The sequence below is a fragment of the Haliotis cracherodii genome, unplaced genomic scaffold (assembly GCF_022045235.1).
Source record: "Haliotis cracherodii isolate W230 unplaced genomic scaffold, xgHalCrac1.p SCAF_1, whole genome shotgun sequence".
NCBI classification, from domain to species: Eukaryota; Metazoa; Mollusca; class Gastropoda; order Lepetellida; family Haliotidae; genus Haliotis; species Haliotis cracherodii.
In genome coordinates, this window is record NW_027266264.1 from 7,024,067 (window position 1) to 7,037,840 (window position 13,774).

Sequence of the window (13,774 nt, forward strand, 5' to 3'; positions counted from 1 at the left end):
TATTGGACTGTAGGGTTTTGTTTAGACTTGCTCAGAGGCTGATGTAAGGCAAATTTCACAAATTAGAATTCAAAATTTCCTAAGACCAACATGGGAAAGTCTATGAAATCTTATATTACACAATACCCTTCTTGACTCTAAAAATAATTTAAAAAGATTTCCCTATGCTAATTTCATGTGAAATAGAGCTAGCTAGAGCTGGCTAGACTTGCTTTAGTGTACGTTTCTAGGTTGTTCTTTCTCCATAAAATAAATATACTACGTTGCTGAAACTAACATTTCCCAATTCATGTTAATATAGTTATAACTAATGTTATGGCTTTGTAGATGTGTCTTGTATATAACTGATAACAGGACAATAATGAGAAAAAAGGCTTTAATACTCACAGGTTTAGATTTTTTCACAGAATGTTAAGTTAAAATATCTCAGAATATTGGAAAATAAAAATAAAAAGGAAATGAATAAAATAGTTAATATTTTCCATATCGCTTGCTAAGGGTACTCTGTTTACAACCTTATAAATCCCTGACCAGCCAGGTAGGCTAGCTGGATTCAACTAGTAGGAGAAAATCTGATAAAGTTTCACTGCTGGAGATATCACTGGCTATTTGATATGTTTAAAGATAGGTTAATGTGTTGAACTGAGCCCAATTTATTTCTCTCCTGTTGTTTGATCACTTTTATGCTTCAATTTGCACCTGGTGCATTAAAGTGTGATAAGCATCTCATAAATTGAACATGTTGCCTGAATAAATATTGGAAACTTCAACTTGAGTCTTTATGTGACTTTGGTATGTGCCACTTATTTGATTGGAAGTAGTTATGTGGAAGTGAAAAAAAAGATAAACAGCAGTTGCCTTGATACAGTAGGCCATCAATAGGCTTTACTAATGTGTATAAATATTTTTAATTTGCCAAAATATTTCTGATAACTGATTGAAATAAGTGATTATTTGTTCTTTTCACAATGATATGATATTTATGATACAACAATGGGAGCAGAACTATTCTCAGAGAACTGAAGAAAAGCGGGTGTCTGACTTTTTTCACAAGTTTCCAAAACACGTGCCAAAGTTGAATCAAGTTACAAAAACAGACAAGCCCTGATGCACCAACATGCAGAGAGGCAGTTTGAAATGTTCAGTTTGGCAGGAACAATTTGCTGAGATAGGCATCTGCTCATGTGATATGCCTCTTATCACATGGGAGCTCAGTTCCTCATTAAATGTTATCTGGGAGTATGATATGGTGCCATAATTCCCTGACATGGTGGTTATTATATATAATGTCTGGGTGGGCTGGAGCTCCAGTTTGGGAACAGCAGTGGGCTAGGTCCTTCACTGTACTGACATGACCCCATGCCATGCATGAAGCATAACACTTCATTCTTTGATAATTATCCCATAATTGCAGTGGGTTAAAGATTCCGTTCCATATGGAGTGCCTGTTAGCCAGGTGGTTTGGTTGTCAAGTCACTCCTACTGTTAGGGTGTCATAGTTAGGTATTAATAGGACTTCTTGTACCTCCTATGACCTGTAACAACCCTAAGGAGTAACACTTTGCTATTCAGTCAAGTATAGGTGATTTTGGTACTTGAAGTGGTTGTTTGCCAAACATTCTCTGTCTCTTGGAGCTAATTAGTTATCCATTTATCATTAGGGTAGGTAGTAGACTGAAACTGTATCAGGTACATCTGGCAGATTTACTTTTAACTTGTTTTCTCACTGTCTGATGTTTGTAACATCAGGTGGCCGTAATGAGAACTCATTTACTGTCTTACTTTAATGCTTAGAGTTGTTTGACAGAATTGTAGATTTTAAGTTCATAAAGAAACAATGTGACTCACAGGCATAACACATTACATTACTTCAGCAGATGTTTTGGTTCAAACAAAGGAACGCCAGTGGGTGAACAATACGTTGCTGAAATGATAAGGCATTTACTAAAAATAATAAATAATCAACAAAGGTATATTTATGTCTGTGTCTTATACAAATATAAAATGTTAATGCCAGAGAATAACCAGTGTCGATTATCCACAAACGAAAAATAATGATAAAAATTATGTGATGTTTGCAAAATCTGAGGTGTTATCCATAGATATTATGAAATGCTTTGTTCATGTAAGAACTGACCACACTTTGTTATTTTAAAAAAAAAGACACCTTCATAACTATTGTATGTACTCAGAATTTGAGAACCATTTAATTCCCACATCAACCATTGTTTAGGGCTTATGACGTTGTGTAGACATTGAGTTAATTAAGCTCGACTGTTTGATAAGAATAATTCTTGATTTATGAAGATATGATGATGCTCATGCACTCCCGAGAGAGCATTGATTGGAGACCAGATGGACTAGATGCCATGAACTTCATTGGCAGGTTGGTCTGGAATGAATTTGTAAGATAGCACATCTTTGTACATAGGCACTTGGGATTACATGAACCTGGTACATATTACCTATTGATACATATGGACCTCATGCCATACCTTCATTTAAACCAGGCAGCTCTACACTTGTGTCTTATATATTTATGTTTAAGCACCAATAGGACATTGATTTTCAAAAAGTAGAACTGTTGATTATATAGGAATAATGCAATCATATTTCATCCAAAATTTTGCAATTTATCTGAGTCTAAAACATCAGTTGAACCTGAGTTGCTGTTGTATATCTATTGTAATTCATCATATAATTTGGCTGTGAATTAAATTTGGCTCACATATCTTGAAAAATAGTCTTTTTTATGAGCTGTGCCTATATATGTGGGGTGTCTATATTCAGCTGCAATATGACAGGAGGTTGGTTCCCCAAGGATTGGTGTTTGGAACATATTTTCATGTGATTTAATGAACTCTGTAGTTAACTTTATTAATCTATAAAAAGTCTGTGAAGGAATGGTTTTCACTTGCTTGTAGATCCCATGAGGCAACTGTGAACTCTTAACTTGAGACTTTATTTAGAGATAAACTCATTACTGGTTTTATAGAACCAGTTGAGAACAGTTTCACTGTTAGACTTCAGTTGGCATAGTGAGTTGAAATTTAATTCATTTGAGTTATATCACATGTTTCCTTTTATCAAGATGTTTTGTAATGTATTACTTTACCAACATAAAGAATCATCTTAACCAATCTTGTCCATATATAATGTTCCCCAAAGAAATAATCGTATGTGTAACTCACGGCATATATGAAGAAATGGACAAAGCCCAAGAAATGGTATCAAATGACAGTTTTGTTTTTGTCTAAATCTCTGTGTGGTGTGTTTGGTGGGGATGTAATTATTCTTAACTAAGACATCTAAGGATTATGAGATCAAGCTAACAAGCGATTCTCCAGTACATTTAGGTCACACAGGCAACTTCAGTAGCCACACATTTGCGAAATCTTTACTTGGACAGAGGTGTGTATTTTTGCATATTCAAAAGATGAAAATGTTTTTGCTGATGGATTGTTGAACTTTTATGTCAAGGGAGAAAGATATTGATTCATTCCTGGGCTTCATGATTATTTGTACAATTAATCTTTCACTGAACAAGAACCAGGAAATGGTATTGAGCATGATCTCTCATTGATGGCTTTTAACCTCAACCAAATTTGGTCACATTTGAAAGACTGAAGCTGTCCAAAGAAGGATCAGTTTCTTTATAATGACCGTAGTGGATTTGTTGATGTTCATGATACAGATATGATTTATTTCTGATAAAACATATTGCCAATGGTGACATAAAACAACAATCAAACACTCGTTATATGACAAAATCAAACATATTTTTTGTCCTAATGTAAATATGAGAATTAATTATTCCTTTTTTCTACAACCAAGTTTTGCAAGTTTTACAATGCAAGTTTTAGTGATGTTATAGGTGTATGTATCCCAGAATGGTTTAGCCTAGTAGTGGTGAACATATGACCCTATAGAGATTTGTGTTGACTGTCAATTGTCAGTTGAGGGAAGGGAGTACTGGCGGCTTGTATCTATTTGCTCAAGATAAGTCAAGCACACTCAGCGTTTGTTAAAGAGCTGTTACTCCACTGCAGACACTGCCCAGGGATCCAACATACCTTACACATCCTACCAAATCCGAAAATAAAAAAATTTGCAGGTTCAAATTGTCCTTTATCATGTCAAGCAGCTTTTGACTTTATTAAGTTTTGTACGGATATCTTGGTGGGTAGGATGACAGTGAATAAATAACACTGAGTGCTTGTGGTGTTTAGCAGACTGGGGCATGATAAAAGATGTTTAATGTTGACTTGGGCATTGTTTGTCTTGTTCTGTGATATGCTGCAATCTGTGGATTCAAGGCAACTTGGTGTAGACAGCTGGAATGAAATGCACAGGAACTTGTCGATGTTGTTGCTTGGAATTGAGGCATGTGGTAAAATCTGGAGTTCAGAGCCATCAGATGGTCTATAATGGATAAACCATATAGGAAGTCCCTATTTGATAGATATAAGAATGTATACTATGGTATTGTGTGACGTCGTGTTTGTGTTCTGTAGTGATGGCAGAAACTGTACATGTGTTACAAGTAGAATATCCAGTAATGGAATTGACTTTGATTGTTGCGTGAATATAATGTATGAAATGCACAGACATGCAAATCTATACATATTTGTTGTACTTTGGAGATCAAGGAAAATATTTGTTTTGTTGTGTAACCATCATGATTTTTAATGTAAGGACTAATCAGGAAGTTTGTAAGTTGTAAACTTATGGCATGCTGTTAATATCACCTTATACTTGGTAGGTATTAGCATCTGTACAAGGTGTACTTATATTATCGAGACAGTTCTTATGATGTCTTGACAATTCTGAACATTTAATCCTCATACATTCCTTCTGTGATTTTGTATTTTAGAACATGAACATGGGCAGGTGATTGATTTATTGAGATTAGCCTCTGTCGTCAGCAAGTTAAACAGATAGAGCATGGTGACCTTAAATATTGTTCAGTGTGTCTCATGTCTATAACAAGCAGTGTGGACTGCATAAAACAAACATCTTATTACACTGTTGACCACTCTCGGCTTGTAAGAGTTAACTATAATGAAGGTCAGATGGTTGCTCTTTGTATCCAGCTGATTGTGTTTAATTGTACCCATTGTGGAGTGGACTCTACTATAAACAGAACACCATGACATAGCTGAAATATAACTGTTATCTGTGTAAAACCACTCTCACTCACTCACTCACTCACTCACTCACTCACTCACTCACTCACTCACTCACTCTTTAGCTCATATTGTCCTGGCCACATTTGAATACACACAAATGAACATGTTATTGATATGGCTTCATCTGTGGAAATGCATTTTGTGTTACTGATTACGTTCAGGATAGGACCCGTGAAGATCCGGGATAGAATAGGTCTTCAGCAACCCATACTAACAGGATCGGGTGGTCAGGCTTGCTGACCTGGTTGATGCATGTCATAGGCACAATTGCATGGATCGATGCTCATGATGTCAATCACTGGATTGTCTGGTTCAGACTTGATTATTTACAGACCACCTTCATATAGCTGGAATATTGCTGGATGCGGCGTTACACAACAAACAAAACGTTCAGGATACATGTAACTTGGTACTTTGGTGAATGATTTTGTGCAGTTCACATTAATCAGCTACTACAATACTCAGACATTTGGTGATCTTAATAGTTTGAATATAAGTATAATGGTTGCTGTTCTTTATGGTGTAGAAAAGTCTATTAAGATTCTGCTTTCCCCAGAGAGTTGAATCTGTCTACTTATTAAAGTATATGATCTCAATGTGCATGTAGTGTGGATGTTCCTGTACAAACCTCGGATATGCATATAAAAAAATTAACCAGAACCGCCCTCAATTAAACGCATCAACATAAAGATAAGTTTGATGACTACAGTATTTAGTTCCGAGACACAGAAAGACATGTGGCAGCAGCTGTGATTGCTGGGAAGGGAGGGAGGGATCCACACACTCAGAGTATTTGGCTGTGCTAATTCGATGTTAAACATTATCAGCTTGTGAAATTGCCAGTATGATGGTGCTGCATGAATAAGCAACAAGGAAAACACTATCGGCTTCAAAAGCTACTCCGTGTCTGTGCTGTGATGGAAGGTTGAATCAATGCTGTAATGTATCACAGGGGTCTTGTGGGCTGGGGTGAAATGTACCATACCCAATTCTGCTGTGGAACACGAGTTGATGGAGTCAAGCCATTTGGTAATGTTAGATTTGACAGATGACTTATGCTCTACATGTTACACTATACATTTAATGTTTTTGTCCTAAATTGATATTATCTTCAAAGATAATTCATGTGGAAGCCTGTCACTGATAGGTGCAAAGTAGTTAGTTGTGAACCATGTGGAAAACATGTTTTAAAAAGAATTTTAGCTCCATTTCAAGAAGTGGAAGAATGTAAGTATGTTTTGTAATAGGATATGTTAATGAATTGAGTCACTGAACACTGGGGCTTACTGGGGATTACCAAAATGCATGAAAAAAATGTCATGCATCAGACTGTCGAAATAAAATAGATTGTCTTCCACAAGAAGGGTGTTTTTAGTCATAGTCTTAATTAGAAAATTTATCTATTTTTGCAGAAGTAGTTGAAGAAATGTCTCCAGACCAAATCCCAGGCCCTCCTCCCTCCGAATGGTTTATCCTTTAGGCGATTGATGTTTAAATTGATTAATGCTTGTATGATTGTAATTCACAAACAGAATTGAAGTAGTCTCCAGATCTATTATATTTCATATATCTTACATGTAATTAGAAATTATATTCAGTGACATCCAACATGACCAGTTCGATGTCGTCAGATAATAGAATTTGAGATATCATACGATACCAGATACTTGACGGCAAAGGCTTGTACTGTGTTGTGTAAGGCCAAATCCTATTAACATACATCATAATAGAATCCAAAATTTACACTTAAGCTCTTAGAAACATATCATATTGCTTGTGAGTTTGAGAGAATATAATTGAATTCTCATGGCACTGAGCCTGCTTGGTGAACCTGAGAATTTGTCACAGCTGGTAAGTGTGGTGTGTTGTTGGGCTAAAACATGCATACAAACTATTGTTACTTTGCAGATTATTCAAACCCCCTTACTGGTGTGAATAAGCAGGTGTTCCATGAAAGTTTCTGCACAAATCTTAAATGTTTGATGCAAAATATTACATACTTGTAAATGATGCTGACCTTTACCTTGAATGATGTCACATAAACAATTCTCACTTTCTTTATTTGAGGATTTGTCAAACCTTTGAAATCAACTTTTTAAAGTTTCCATGTTCTTTCATCTGGAGATATGACAGCAGCGTTAGGAGAACCCATTTGAGCGATAAATCAACATCGTCACTGATGAATGTTTAATGATGAAGTGCAACATGAGCTCTTTGAAAGAGGTGTAACAAAATTTATTCAAGCAAAGAAAATCCTTCCAGCTGGTTTAACATGGACTTTTAAGGGAGGTGTCTATGTGCTTAAATGTTGAATAATGTCAGGGCTGTCCCACTTTTAACGATGGGTCTTATTTGTAAATTTGTGTAAGCGATGCAAGCTGTCTGGACCAATATACCTCTGCCATATTCTTCTCAACTGTACATTCCTTGAGGTGTTTTGGTTATTGAATAATAGCAAAGATGTTTGTATGGGGAGAATCGTTTGGGATGCTTGGGGAGGTTGTGGGGGAAGTCAGGCACAATGCTGGCCAAGAAGCAGAAATCATGGGGCTAAATGAGGCAGAAAAGGGATGGCTGCATGCATTTCCATTGGTGCTTGATTGCTGTAGAAAAGAGAAATTTGAATGTCACTTAGAGGTAAATGGGTACTCAAAGAGTGAAAATATATATGCTGGAGCCATATTGCGAGCTTGGAATAAGTGACTTGTGTGTATGTTTCATGGTTTTTATTTTGTTTTGTTTTGCTTGTATGTAGGTCACAAAGCCAACTTTTTACTTGATTTTTGGTTTTCTGTTCGTCCACATGGCCTTATGAGTTTAAGCTGCCCCTTTATCTGTGTATGTGTTTGTGTGTTCGTTGTATGATGCCACACTCAGCATTATTCATTCCATCTATATTATGGCAGTCTGTAAGTAATCAGGTTTGGACCAGGAAATCCAATGATTGACATCATGAGAACCAATCTTGGCATTTGGATTACAATGACATGCATCATACAAGTCAGATAACAAGACCACCTTATCCCATTAGTCATCACCTATGCCTCTGCATGTCCCGTGTGAGGTCTTAGTGATGGTTTTGAATTAATCCTGTAATATGCATTGTCACCTGTAGTCATCATTGTAAATATTTGATAATAGAATCAATAAATCATCAGATAGACTTTTCGCATTGTCAGTTCAGAGACAGTGTTGCAGTTCAATCTTTTGTCATAAATATGGATGACAAAGGAATGGTGACACGTGTTGTGTTATAACTGGCTATGGATTGTTTGTCTCAATTTTCAAATGAGGGAATTGATTTTTATGCTTGTACTTTCAGATGTTTTTTTAATATTTTGTCAATGGCCGTAAAAAAATGATCAATATGTGTTGTTAATATTCTTATGCTGTGTGAAAATATGCTGCAATATATGTACACAAGCTGTTTGAAGCTAGCATTTTAATTAACTTTATAATAAAGCATGTAGAAAAAACAGTGTCGATTATCTTCTGAAACAGAATCAATTGTAGTGTAAAAGGCAAAATGGTGATGACAGTAACATGAATGGATCACTGAAAATCATTGATGAAACCAGGTGTTTGTGAATAGGGTAAGCATGTCCTGTCCAAGGAAAGCAACTGATGCACAAACAATTTGTGTTCAAAATGGACATGTTTGTTTGTTAACTGATGCTGCACAGCAGTACTTCTGCCATGCAACAGCAGTCTGTAATCAAACCAGACAATCAAGGGATGGAACTGAAAATTATAGTACATGTACTTATTTTGTTAAAAGTAAACATAATATGTCAATCCTAATTATGTAGCTATTCTTACTATGAATAAAGAACATCTAAGAACCAACCCAGTGTAAGCAGCAACCATAAAATCCTATCCTGAAAGGGCCAGCAGTACGTCAATCATTCTGAAGCATTGTTTGCAAACAATATATGATAACCCCTGAGCTTGCCTTATTTCACAAGATAAGTTTCCTCTCCAGTGACCACACCGTGTCTTTGTTTGTGCACAGCTGCACCTTTTCTGAAATAAGAACAGAGTGGCTTAATCAAAGCTCTCTACATATAGTTTTGCACAATTATACAGATATGGAAAGAGTTCTTTACGTTTGGGGATTTTCTCAATGAATGTTAAACTGATGAAAAACATAGGCAATATCATACATTGACTGTGTAAGATGTGATGATGTGGCAGAGGTAATAGTATTGGCTGGCTGCATGAACTCTGGATCGGAGTGTAAGTGTTCTGCACCATCACTGACTTCATACAACTGAGGCATGTATGTTGTGATCTAGGCTTTGATAGACACTGGCTTCTAATCCAATCAATCTTGCAGTTAGTATTTTGTAACTCACCTGAAAGAAAAACACATACGCTTCTTCAATTTGCCTCAAATAAAGACATGACTGAAGCAAGTTATTCAGTGCAGCGCTGGGATCATTTGCTTAGCTTTGTGGACCTCTATTGTTTTCATATTAAAATTGAATTGTGCATGAACTAAAGGTGTGATGTCACACTCGGAAATAGTTCATGCATCATTTCAAATCACCCAGAACCGTTCATGTCTTGGCCCTTTAAAAGCTTGATGAACCGGAATTTGTTACCAAGAAAAATCTAGGGCTTCGGTCCTGCCCCACACTGAAGCACATATAACACATGTTGTGTCTCCTTGTGCAAGTGGCTTTGTTTGAATTGTGCCTCTGTTCACCCAGCAGTGAATACCCTTACAAAAAAAAAAGGCCAGAAAAGATGCATCCGAGACCGCCTTAATCATTCCCCGCAAGGCACATTTTTACCTTCTCCACAGGGTCTTAAGGAAGTCTCTAGATATTCCCGGCAAATGTCTCCACACCATCTCGGCAAACTACTCCAACTTGCAGCTTGCTGAGAAGTATCCAAGACTTCCTCACAGTACCTACTGAAGTAGTCTCCGATACTTCCTCAGAATTAACCTTATATGGCTAATTAAATATGCTTTGAACCATCTCGGCAAACCCACTTAGGAAGTCCCTGATTATTCTCCACAAACGTGTGTGACATAATCAAAGATGTTTCTAATGCATCCCCACAACACTTGCAAGGAAGTCTCCGAAGCATCTTCGCAAACCTATCAGGGGTAATTAAATATGCTTTGAACCATCCCGGGAAACCTTCTAAGAAAGTCCCCGAATAGTCTCCACAAACTATTATTAGGTAATCAAAGATGTTTCTGAAGCATCCCAGCAAAACTTGCAAGGAAGTCTCCGAAGCATCTTCGCAAACCTATCAGGGGTAATTAAATATGCTTTGAACCATCCCAGGAAACCTTCTTAGGAAGTCCCCGAATAGTCCCCGAATAGTCTCCACAAACTATTATTAGGTAATCAAAGATGTTTCTGAAGCATCCCAGCAAAACTTGCAAGGAAGTCTCCGAAGCATCTTTGCAAACCTATCAGGGGTAATTAAATATGCTTTGAACCATCCCGGGAAACCTTCTGAGGAAGTCCCTGGTAAGTCCCCACAAACTTGTGTTATGCAATCAAAGATGCTTCTGAAGCATCCCCACAACACTTGCAAGGAAGTCTCTGAAGTGTCTTCACAAACCTGTCATGGGTAATTTAACATGCTTTAAACCATCCCGGCAAAGTTCTAAGGAAGTCTCCATAACAAAGATGTTTCAGAGACATTTTACCTTTCCATCATTTTCAGTAATACAAAAGATGTGCTTACATCATAATCTAGTCTTTCAACAGCATCCCAGAAGTGTCTGTGAAACATCCTTGCCAAACCTGTACTGTCAAAAATGAGATAACGAAGTTGTATAGTATTCTCTTTATTTGGAGTAATAACAGCAATAACCAGTAGCCAGAGGCGGACATCATCAACAGAAGATATCATTATATGGTAGCCATCATATGAAAGTGGAAGTCATCATATGAAAGTGGAAGTCATCATATGAAAGTGGAAGTCATCATATGAAAGTGGAAGTCATCCTCGTCCTGGCAGGGGTCGTCATGGAAGCTGTCCTTCAAGAGGCTGAAATGGGATCAAATGTTATTGTATATCAGTGACATAAATGAGTGAGAGAGTATGGTTTTACGCCGCTTTTGCACAATGTTCCAGCAATATCACGGCGGGGGACACCAGAAATGGGCTTCACACAATGTACCCATGTCGGGAATTGAACCCGGGTCTTTGGCGTGACGAACCATCTTTAACCACTAGGCTACCGGACAGCCCCAATCAGTGCCATAAACTAATTACTTTATGTCAGACGTCATGGAGTGAGTGAGTGAGTATGGTTTTACGCAGCTTTTAGCAATATTCCAGCAATATCATGGCGGGGGACACCAGATATGAGCTTCACACATTGTACCCATGTCGGGAATCGAACCCGGGTCTTCGGCGTGACGAGCGAACGCTTTAACCACTAAGCTACCCGACCGCCCCCAGACGTCAAGGAGACTCATTAAAAACTATTACAAAAATTACTTTTTGGGGGCTACAAAATTACTGATGTTATGGTCAAAGAAACAAACCATGGCTCATTCACTTGAAGGCATTCCTAAGCGTGCAGATCTTCTTGCTCACCACAAAGTTCCAGTTGTTTTTTCTTTGCCGGTTTCAGAACTGATGAAAAAAATAACATGTTACACTGGATGATAAATCAAAGCTTCATAATTCATGATACAGTAAAAATAAATTGCAAACAAGATAAGAGCATTAAAATTGCACTCAGGTGAAATGGTTCCAGTCCAAATGTATGATGACTTGAAAGTTACAAAACTTACCACTTGTACCAAAACTAGATTTTAAATGATGTCAATTAGTTAACATCTTGTGATTAGATATTAACTTAATATTGATATGTCCATGTAAGTTGACCAAAGCATTACACATTCAAATGTCATTGTGTTCTAGAAAAATGTAAAAAATGGTTTTGACATTTACAAGTACTCATATTGGCTCAAAAGTTAAACACAGGAAGGATATTTAGATTGTAAAACCTATTGATTCCTCACTATGATTCTGATATTAAATTATAAAAATTAAACCTTTAGTTTCATAACTTATTTAGTTACAGTTCCATTAACCTGAAATGAAATTTACCTGACACTTAACAAAGATACTGACCTTCGCGTACCACATCGGTGTCGGTAGCATGCTAAAAACACCAAGTTGCTGGCCACCAGGCAGCAACTGGCTTCTTTTCCTTGATCCCTTCTCATGAAACAGGCACATCAGCAGGAGTTCACGTCTTCCTATGAAGTATCGTTCCTTTTTTGTCTTCAAAAATCACCACAAGGAAGGGGGCTGTAAAATCAAGTTGCATTCATTAATAACCTAAAACTAAAAGACGGGTATTGTTGGTCACAAAACAAAGTTCACACAGGCAACTTTGCCAAAATTTCAACAACCTGGTGCCAGTCCAAAACGTAATTCAGGATCTATACCGCGATGGCGATGGAGCATGTCGACGGGGAAAACGATAAGTCCACAACATTTACTGGGAACATATATCTATTTCAAACAAACGTTACAAAACATGAGTTTCCCTTACTTACGAGTTCTTAAAAAAATATCAACCAACATCCTCGTTATAAAACAGCAGGTTACAAAATGGCGGCCATTTCCGTACTAATTACCATACAACAATGGACATTTGTTTGTAAAAAAAACTAAGTTTTAATTTCAAATACAACTTAAGATAAATAGAGTTTAACATAATACAAATATATAATTTGTTTTCTATTAATTCAATAATTTTATAAACTTATAACTACAGTCTGCGATCATATTTCACATTTCAGTGACCAGATACATAATTTGTTTTGAAGAAATACTTTTTTATCTCAGTCCCACATCGGTGCTCTCCGTAAATTTTACGGAGAACCACGATGTGATCGAAACATAAAATCTGAAAGGCCTGCGCAATATTACAAAATTACATCTGCGCCTATTATTTTTCATAAATAGTCCCAAATTAGATCAGTTTGAGGTTCCAAATTAGAACATAAATTTACGATTTATAAATTGAGCTTGAAAAAAGATTTCTCTTTCAGCGAATGCTAAAACTAAGTTCAATATCTAAGTGAGAATTGGTTTGGATCGGGGGTCGTTTCGGTGGATTATTTAACATAATTGTTATGGAGACAATATAGAGGGCTATATTTTAAAAATACATTTATGTAACACAAACAGATCTAAAGTGTACCTACCGTTTGTTCAGGAACATACGTTGTCATCCTTGCTGAACTCAGAGTCGGCGTAGATTCTATCTCGATGAAGGTTTGGTGACTTTCTTTTTCAGTTTTTGCTTCTCTTTCAAATTATTATTTTTTATCGATAGATTAAAATATTATTCACTAGATCTATTTCCCGCAATGTTATTGAAAATAGAATTCTCCGACACACACTTTGACAATGGGTCCACATCGAACAAGTCAAAGAGCAAAATGAAAACGTGTCAATCAAATCTTTAGATTATATTTTACAAAGTAATAAATGAAATCAACAAAATTATTTATCTGTCTAAAAGTTGTCAAACTTAGATATAAGTTATCATTTCCATCTTTTCGTGCGATCGCGTGTGATGCGAGTCAAAT

At 36.6% G+C, this 13,774-nt stretch overlaps 1 protein-coding gene and 1 long non-coding RNA gene across 8 annotated transcripts in view; one reads left to right on the forward strand and one right to left on the reverse strand.

Moving 5' to 3' along the window:
- Window positions 1–13,774, forward strand: part of LOC139471859 (zwei Ig domain protein zig-8-like) — a 226,820-nt gene that overhangs the window by 117,328 nt on the left and 95,718 nt on the right. The gene's annotated exons all lie outside the window — the stretch shown is intronic.
- Window positions 11,093–12,294, reverse strand: LOC139459320 (uncharacterized). 2 transcript variants are annotated; one of them, XR_011652690.1, is made up of 3 exons: window positions 12,279–12,294; window positions 11,708–11,798; window positions 11,093–11,204 (listed from the first exon to the last, which is right to left on the reverse strand). It is a non-coding gene; the product is annotated as an uncharacterized lncRNA (long non-coding RNA). The 2 variants fall into 2 exon arrangements; XR_011652689.1 differs by lacking the exon at window positions 12,279–12,294 and adding an exon at window positions 12,025–12,094.